Raw genomic sequence first — 9502 nt, 5'->3', positions numbered from 1 at the left:
TTCGGTTAAACTTAGGGGCCGCTTGGAACCGCCCGTGCCCGGGGAAGGTGCTCCTCTTCGGCTTACTGTGACGCGAGCATGCCCTCCTCCTCCGGAGCTTCCATTCGGTTAAACTTAGGGGCCGCTTGGCACTGCCCGTGCCCGGGGAAGGTGCTCCTCTACGGCTTAACTGCCACGCACGCTGGCCGGAGCTCTGGTACGGTCCGAACCGCGCGAAACGTCGCCACCGATCGTGTCCGGGGGAACGTGCTCTTCTTCGTCCACTCTCCTCTTCGCCCACGCTCTTCTTCGGCGCACGCCGGCCGTCTAACCGCTCCAGCGCCCCGTCGTGCCGCTCGGCGAAACTACAATGCCCCCGAATATTTTTTAGACCCGCGAAGCACTGAACCCGCGAAAGGTGAACCGCGAAGTAGCGAGGGTTCACTGTATGTATAAGACCAAGACCTACAAAAAAGTCTCTTGGAGCAATGAGCTAGGTTTTACAGGAAGTCGGCCATTTTGAATTTACTGAAAAGGGGGCGGGTCACCACAATGGACTTTGTGTAGAAATTATTATTGGGGCCCGAGCAGCGACCGCGGCGAGGTCCCTATTGTTTTTGTAGAAGATATTATTACTTTTATTATTATTATTATTATTATTATTATTAGGGTCTGAGCAGCGACCGCTGCGAAGTCCCTATTGTTTTTGTAGAAATTATTATTATTATTATTTTTCCGATTGTTCGATCGCATTTTTGACCCCCGAAACATGCACAAAAACTCACCAAACTTGGCAGTCTCATCGGGCATGGCGAAAAATTTGATATTTTAACGTCTAATATGAACAGGAAGTGAGTTATGAATTTTTGAAAGTCCGACTTTTGCCCTTTTTTGCATGTTTACAGTGGTCATTCTTTTGCACCCTGATCCTAAAGGCTTCATCTGATTGCCTTAAAATTCTGTCTGTAGCATCTGAAGACCTGGCACAAACACTGGGGCTAAAATTTTTTGTTTCCGAAATACTATATGACGGGGGCGGGGCATCAAAGTTTTCACTTAAGATTTCCTTCGCCGCAATGGACAAAATGCTTAATAACTCTCCTGCACATGCTGCTAAAAATCCAAAACTTCACATGTACATAAAGAGTCTGTACCTGAAGACATCTATATGTTTATATTCAGTTATACACCTTGCGCCAATCAATATCATTTTTTACATTTTGACGTACTGCACGGTGCCCTTTTAACGAATCTGATTGAAAATTGGCTAGAAAAGACTCAAGACATTGATCTTACTCTATCCCTATTTTTGTGACTTTCCTTCGAAGGGCGTGGCTATTACGGTGCCGCAGAGTCTGATTATTCTCCGTGGCAACAAAAGTTCCTGCAAAATGATTCAGATGATCCATCTTCTCGAAATTTTTCACATTTGAGGATATTCAGGCCCTGAAGACGGCTGCCAACTTATTTTTGATCGCAGTGGTAGCGCCACCAACTGGTTAAAACAAATACAAATCATTTTCGTTGATTTTTTTCTCCGGGCAGGTTAACAAAATCTACCTTACATTTGCTCGGATGAGTGTTTAGGCCTTGAGGATGTCACAATACGAAAGTCTTTCGCCTTCTTCAGAGTGTCACATGATGGTGTCTTGTGGCCCGTCTTTATCAGCTGATGTTCCATGAGGGCGTGACTTACCTGTCACAAGAATGAAGGCAAGTCACGCCCCCCGCTGTCCGTTCACTCCGCCAAAATGCTGCTCCAGGTGGTAGAGAGGATGAAGGCTCCCTTGTCTCTGTTCATGGTTTTTATGCCTCGCTTGCAGATCTCAATGGCCTCTCTGATCCAGCGCTGTTGTTTGTTCTCTTCGGTGCGGATGACCCTGCCCTTCTCCCGGTCCATGATGTGGTTTTCCCTTTTGCAGTGGTCAGTGATTGCTGATTTGTAATGTTCATGTTGTGCTTGTTCTTTTACTGCTCTGATTTTTCATTTTTTTGACAGGTAAGTCACACCCTCATGGAACATCAGCTGATAAAGACGGGTCTCAAGACACCATCATGCGACACTCTGAAGAAGGCGAAAGACTCGCCGAAACATGTCAGGTAAAAAATTAACCTAAAACATAATTGTCTGCTTTTAATGAATCAGTCAAATATCAATAATAAGAAGACAAAATGAACCTAATACAAATAAATGAATGCTTAATAACTCCCCTGCACATGCTCCTAAAAATCCAAACCTTCACCTGTAAATAAAACGTCCCGACCTGAAGACATCTTAATGTTATTATTTTGTTATACACACAGTGCCGCCAAGTGGAATCAAAAATTTGTTTTTATTTTAATTTTCACGTACTGCACGGTGCCCTTTTGACGAATCCGACTGAAAATTAGTCAGAAAAGACTCAAGACAATGATCTTACTCTCTGCCGAATTTTGTGACGTTTTGGCAAAAGGCGTGGCTATTAAGGTGCTGAAAAGTCCGATTGTACTCTGTGGCAACAAAAGCTCCGGCAACATGACTCAGATCATCCTATCTTCTCGAAGTTGTACACATTTGAGGATACTTCAGCCCTGAAGACATCTACCAACTTATTTTATATCGTAGTAGTAGCGCCACCAACTGGTAAAAGCTAATACAAGTTATTTTCTTGGATGTTTTTCTCCGTGCAACTCAACAAGGTCGCCCTCATATATGCTCGGATGACTGTTTCGGCCATGAGGATGTCACAATACGAAATTCGTGATTTTTCGTGAAAAGTTGTGGGAGTGGCATTGCACTGTTCGGCAATAAAACAAAGCTGATTATGAGGTTCTAAATATGAACGACAACTCGTAAAACTTTACACACACATCAGGCCGAGCAAATTTATCAATATTTTATACGTTAGTTGTGCAGCTTTTTTGAAATGGCTCGCCATGGCCCTCGAGAAATGTTAAAAAAAAGCAGCTCTGGTTGAGTGTTTCACCTCGCTTTTTGTAAATTTTATGGAGTACAGTGAACCCTCGGTTATCGCGGTTAATGGGGACCGAGACCACCCGCGAAAACTGAAAATCCGCGAAGTAGCGGCGCACCTTCAAAAATGCTTAAAAAAAATATACAATATATATAATAAATATATATATATATATATATATATATATATATATATATACGGGGAGAGAGAGAGTGAAATTCATGTTATAACAAAAAAACCAAATTATTATTAAAACGTATTATTTTTTTATTCCCCAGCCATTCTTTTTGTATTTATTTAATTACTCCGACTTTTACCTGCTGGTACGCCGTCCGGTGTGCCCTGTGAAATGAAAGGTGGCATTATTTATTTATTTATTCATTTATTCATTCATAACTGACAGCCTCGCGCTCCGCTCGTGCCCGGGCAGAAGAGGTGCTCCAATTTGGCTTAACTGTGACACACGCCCGTCCTCCTCCGTCCGGAGCTTCCATTCGGTTAAACTTAGGGGCCGCTTGGCACCGCCCGTGCACGGGGAAGGTGCTCCTCTTCGGCTTACTGTGACGCGAGCATGCCCTCCTCCTCCGGAGCTTCCATTCGGTTAAACTTAGGGGCCGCTTGGAACCGCCCGTGCCCGGGGAAGGTGCTCCTCTTCGGCTTACTGTGACGCGAGCATGCCCTCCTCCTCCGGAGCTTCCATTCGGTTAAACTTAGGGGCCGCTTGGCACCGCCCGTGCCCGGGAAAGGTGCTCCTCTACGGCTTAACTGCCACGCACGCTGGCCGGAGCTCTGGTACGGTCCGAACCGCGCGAAACGTCGCCACAGATCGTGTCCGGGGGAACGTGCTCTTCTTCGTCCACTCTCCTCTTCGCCCACGCTCTTCTTCGGCGCACGCCGGCCGTCTAACCGCTCCAGCGCCCCGTCGTGCCGCTCGGCGAAACTACAATGCCCCCGAATATTTTTTAGACCCGCTGTTTTGAAACAATTTCTGATACTGCTTATGATCAATTACAGCATCAATAAGAGTGACTAGTAGCGAGACTGATGCCCAATCGTCAGGCTACAATGGGTTAAGCTGTCTGTTATGTCCAATCAGACAAGCGTGAGCCCTTGAGTAGACACTGCTTACAATCAATTACAGTATCAAATAATATAATAGTCACAACTCATGATCAATTGCTATGACTTATTATTAACTTCAGGATCGCGGATCGTCGGCGACTTACATGGACAACAAACACTTCACTGCGTTAAACAAGCGGCACATTTTATTTAACCCACAGTATAAAGTGTACAAGCAAGCAAGCAAGCAACAATTGTATTTCAGCTCATAGATTACATGCAAGACATAAATCTCATTACCGTGTGCTGGAAGGACGGAGAGCCCCGGCGTCCTCAGTAATGCGAGCAAAAAATACGATGCTGGGCGTCCGCGCGTAAAACCCTCAGCCGACTCTACTTTCGTTTTGCCTTCGTCACATTCTTATAGCCAATATTTCATCCCAACCCCTCCCGTTCGAGTGCGCTTTGATGGTTCGCATGGCCCTTCGCACAACTTTGGCCTCTGCCAATCCTCACTCCCTTTTCGTTATCGACTGCACCTTTTCACATGAGTCAGACATTCCTGGTGCTTAGGCCCTGTACGAATCCTTTCCAATTATTCCCGTTCTCATAACACATAGATACAACTTGTGCAAATTCTCATAACACATAGATGTAGCCTGTGCAAATTCTCATAACACATAGATGTAGCCTGTGCAAATTCTCATAACACATAGATGCAGCTTGTGCAAATTCTCATAACACATAAACACAGACATCTACTAACGCGTGTATATAGGTATAAAATGGTTATTATGCAGCATTTATGTGGTAAAACAACATTAATAAACCATATTTCACTTCATTCCACTCCTGGTGTTTTACCACCAATTGATGCAAACAGGTTCCACTAATTTATTAACCCGTTAACGTGTTGTTCCCAATTATCCAATATCCACTGAAACCATGGTACATTATATGAGTGAGCAAAGCAAAACCAATGATCCTGTAAAACATTTACCACCACATGAGTCAACATGTCTATGCGCGTGGTACAATGGATTTCTCGCCTGGTATATTCATAACATAAACACAAATTCCAATATTGCATAGCGTAGTCAAAGCGATAGCTATTAAAACCAAAATCATTGGTGGAAGCAACGTTGCCCTAGCAGTTTGTGACAAGCCTGAAAATATGTCCCACCAATGGTGAGCAGACTGTTGCTGAATGATTTTAGCAGCATGCAATGTCGATACCATCAGCTGGGAAACATTGGACGCATGTGACTTTATCAATTTCTTTACCTCAGTGGATCGTTCCAATGCGCATTTGAAACGCTCCAAAGAGATTTGCCATGGTGTGCGTAGCACTTCCCATTGTACAGCCGTAAACCGGCTAGCAACTGTGTAATTTGTCAACCAATACGTCCCGTTTCCCCACTGAGGTATGCGGCCCCACCTGCCACAAAATGTCCCTACTAGGTTCCCTCGACCAATCGCACAAGGTGAAGTTTACGTTGGTTAAGCAAGGATTAACAAATTCATGATGCAATTTACAAGCTAGTCCTTTATCAGTGTTTTCGCAAAGATCGGTATTAAAGGTCTGGTTTGTGTTTGGGTTCACCACAACTCAGAGGATATATTCCAGACACTACGCCACTCCTGGTAATTTCCTGTAGTCATTACTCGTACGAAACGCTCTTTTTGCGTCTGCGCATGTAGGTTTTGTATGCTACATGTGGTCCAATTTAGCTGTTTAGTTACATTGGTTAACACTTCACTAGTGGCGTTCCACATATTTAATTCCCATTTAAATACATTTTGCCACAGTTTAGCATTTTCGTTTTGTCCCACTATTGAATTAGGAAGCCACATTCCTACTTTTAGTAGGGCATCATGAGTTCCCTGTCCGGTCCCAGCTAATTTATAGCGTGTCACTTCATTATCAATGGTGTTAGATACCCCCAATAACGTTCCGGTTCCCCCCAATAAGGTGTCGTGTTAACACTCTCTCTTCTTTCGAACACACGTGGGAAAAACAGGAAATACAATACATTTTCGTAGTTATTGCTGATTGTGCCAAGGGTGTACATGTATCAATTATAGGTACCAGCTGGGTGTTTGTAATGTGTGTGTGGGGGGGGGGGTCGCTTTACTAACGCCTCTCCCCTTCTCTGGGATGAGTCATTTGGTCCAGTTCTTTCCTTGACGGGTCGGATCACACTCTGCTCTGAACCAAAAGCTCTTGACATCTCCTTCCATCGTACCTGGTTTCACTGCGCACAGCTCCACCCTGGACTTGATCCAGATTCTAGTTCCGTTACGAAACAGCCATTGGGTTGATTCTTTTCCAGGACTCCAGAATACTGCATCAGCGGTGAGGTTGGCCACCGCACACAGCCCGCCCCCCGGACACGTCACTCCATCCTGGGTCACGTTGACCCCCTTGACCCTCTCACTGCCGGTCAGATTCCATGACAGCGGGCCCTGCATTCGGGGGTACAGAAGGCGTCCGGTCGTTTGCTCCCAGGAGAGTTGGACGATGGCACCAAGGTCAAGGAAGAGGATGACCAAGCAGCCGACACCACCGTACCGGACTTCAATAACGGCCATGGCGTCTTGATCCGTTGCCGGCCCGTCCCACAAACAACTCCCACCACGTCATCCACACCGGCTGTAATGAACACAGTTAGTTCCTACAATTGAAAGGCACAGATTAGTTTTCACGTAAATAACACATTTTTCTTCTCCTTCAAATAAGACGCTCACTGTAGCGTCGTCTCCTTGTGCAATTATCTCAGCAGCCCGGGGGGGCCCTGAGTTTTGTTTTACCCAAACCTTAGCTCCGGCCCTGTCGGTTGAGCCAAAGCCCCCTGAGCCTCGTCCAGATCTTATCACTGGTTTAGGAATTTCCTGAACTGTTGTCATATTGCACGGTTTTATTACCAACTGGGCGATTTTACTGCCCTTTCAGGTGCAAGGTCATTCCAGCCAGTATGTCCATTCCAATTATCCATTCTGCGATGGGTGTAACCACCACTTCATATTTCCGAATTGGCATGTGTCCAATTTTCAAAGGCAAAGTTACTGCCTTTCCATTTATAATTTGCCCCCCTATTCCTTGTACCGGGACTAGGGTGCCCTTCATTTTGTTGGGATTTCCTTGAATCAACGAGGCCTCCGCCCCTGTGTCAACCAGTGCCAAAACACATTGAACCGAATTATTCCAATAAATTTCTAGCTTTACATGGGGTCGAATATCACCGACACTCCATCGTTCTGACAATTTTGACTGGCTGGCAACAAAGGCTTGACCTTCATCCTATCCTAAGAGATCAAAGACTTGAGACCTCTTGCCTTTTTTTTTTTTTCTTCGAACGGCTGCAACATACCTTTCATCCTCACTGCTGCTTTCCAAACATTCCTCTCTGTTCCCCTCCACGGGAGGGGCAGAGGGCACAGCTGGTTTTATCATATCTTTAAGCAGTCCTGCCAATTCTGCAAGTTCAGAACGACCGGATCGTTCTTCAAAGCGCAAACAATTAACTTTAAGTCCTCTTTGTCTGCACCTGGCCATCAAAAACTCGTTTGATTGTCCATCAATCTCCGAATGAGGGACTCCCGCGTCTATTAACGCTCTCCACATAGCGCGTCTGTCCCCCTGATCCAGCCCAATTGCATCTGCACCTTCCTCGTACAGACGTCTGATCCATGAGTCAGTGGGCTCCCCACCACGCTGTTTATATTTGGTGGAAATTTGTGTGATTTCGTCCTGTGAATAATCTTCCTTAGTTACAGTTACTCGCGGTGCGGGTTCAGGAAACTCCTGTCTCCGCACAATGGGGTTTCCTTCAGCGTCCACTACGACAACCCCATTAGCATCCCGCTCGACATCCACAATAGGCAATACCACATTTTGCTCTTCACGCCTGCGTGCTATCGGTTTTATTTGCAAATGTGATAATTTTGGATAGAGGGACTGCCCGGTGGCAGGGGCTGTTACTTCAACGTCACCATCCCCCCATATATCTCCTTCCCAGCCCTCCGGCTCCCATTCGCCCGCAAGATCTCTCGTAAACGCCCGTATTTGTTGCGTTTCAACGCGGCGATCAGTTTTCCGCTGGTTAGCTCGTGCTTTCTTGGAAATATGCACAATTGTTTTTTCCAACACAGAATTTAATCTAGATATTTCCTTCTCTAGTTCTTCGATCTTATTGTTCTGCATTAGAATTTCTTGATCTTTACGCGCACCAGCGAGGAGAGCAGCGTCTAACGCCTTATTCTTCTCCCGCCATGCTTCTGCACAAATCCACATCATCTTCCGCACACCCCCCAAAGGCGCTCTTTTACAGACCACCACCTGAGTCAGTAAATCCTTAACTGACGTCGGGCTGGCCCCCACTGGCATGTTAACCCACGGACCAGGGCGTCCCCCATTCCGCGTCAACAATTTCCCAATTTCTCTAAACTCATGACTGTCCCACCCCGGCACTCCCGAGACGCAGTCAGCACGACTGTCCCACCCCGGCACTCCCGAGACGCAGTCAGCACGACTGTCCCACCCCGGCACTCCCGAGACGCAGTCAACAAACCCCCCTTCGGGTCCTCTCAACTCACGACTGTCCCACCCCGGCACTCCCGGGACGCAGTCAGCACGACTGTCCCACCCCGGCACTCCCGAGACGCAGTCAGCACGACTGTCCCACCCCGGCACTCCCGAGACGCAGTCAACAAACCCCCCTTCGGGTCCTCTAAACTCACGACTGTCCCACCCCGGCACTCCCGAGACGCAGTCAGCACGACTGTCCCACCCCGGCACTCCCGAGACGCAGTCAGCACGACTGTCCCACCCCGGCACTCCCGAGACGCAGTCAGCAAACCCCCCTTCGGGTCCTCTAAACTCACGACTGTCCCACCCCGGCACTCCCGAGACGCAGTCAGCACGACTGTCCCACCCCGGCACTCCCGAGACGCAGTCAGCAAAACCCCCCTCGGGTTCATCCAAAGTTTTACTCTTACTCAAACAACAAGCCATGTCCAAGTCGCAGTTTTCCCGAGATCCTGCCGACAACGCCAAAAATGTTTTGAAACAATTTCTGATACTGCTTATGATCAATTACAGCATCAATAAGAGTGACTAGTAGCGAGACTGATGCCCAATCGTCAGGCTACAATGGGTTAAGCTGTCTGTTATGTCCAATCAGACAAGCGTGAGCCCTTGAGTAGACACTGCTTACAATCAATTACAGTATCAAATAATATAATAGTCACAACTCATGATCAATTGCTATGACTTATTATTAACTTCAGGATCGCGGATCGTCGGCGACTTACATGGACAACAAACACTTCACTGCGTTAAACAAGCGGCACATTTTATTTAACCCACAGTATAAAGTGTACAAGCAAGCAAGCAAGCAACAATTGTATTTCAGCTCATAGATTACATGCAAGACATAAATCTCATTACCGTGTGCTGGAAGGACGGAGAGCCCCGGCGTCCTCAGTAATGCGAGCAAAAAATACGA

General features: G+C 46.7%; 1 pseudogene; it reads right to left on the bottom strand.

Moving 5' to 3' along the window:
* Window positions 1-4174: 4174 nt before the first annotated feature.
* LOC148315585 (uncharacterized) lies at window positions 4175-6587 on the bottom strand (annotated as a pseudogene).
* Between the last annotated feature and the right edge of the window lie 2915 nt (window positions 6588-9502).

Source organism: Idiotropiscis lumnitzeri, unplaced genomic scaffold (genome assembly GCF_059441095.1).
Source record: "Idiotropiscis lumnitzeri isolate Australia: NSW breed Sydney's pygmy pipehorse unplaced genomic scaffold, RoL_Ilum_1.0 HiC_scaffold_90, whole genome shotgun sequence".
Classification (NCBI taxonomy): domain Eukaryota; kingdom Metazoa; phylum Chordata; class Actinopteri; order Syngnathiformes; family Syngnathidae; genus Idiotropiscis; species Idiotropiscis lumnitzeri.
This window is presented reverse-complemented; position numbering and strand designations above follow the sequence as displayed.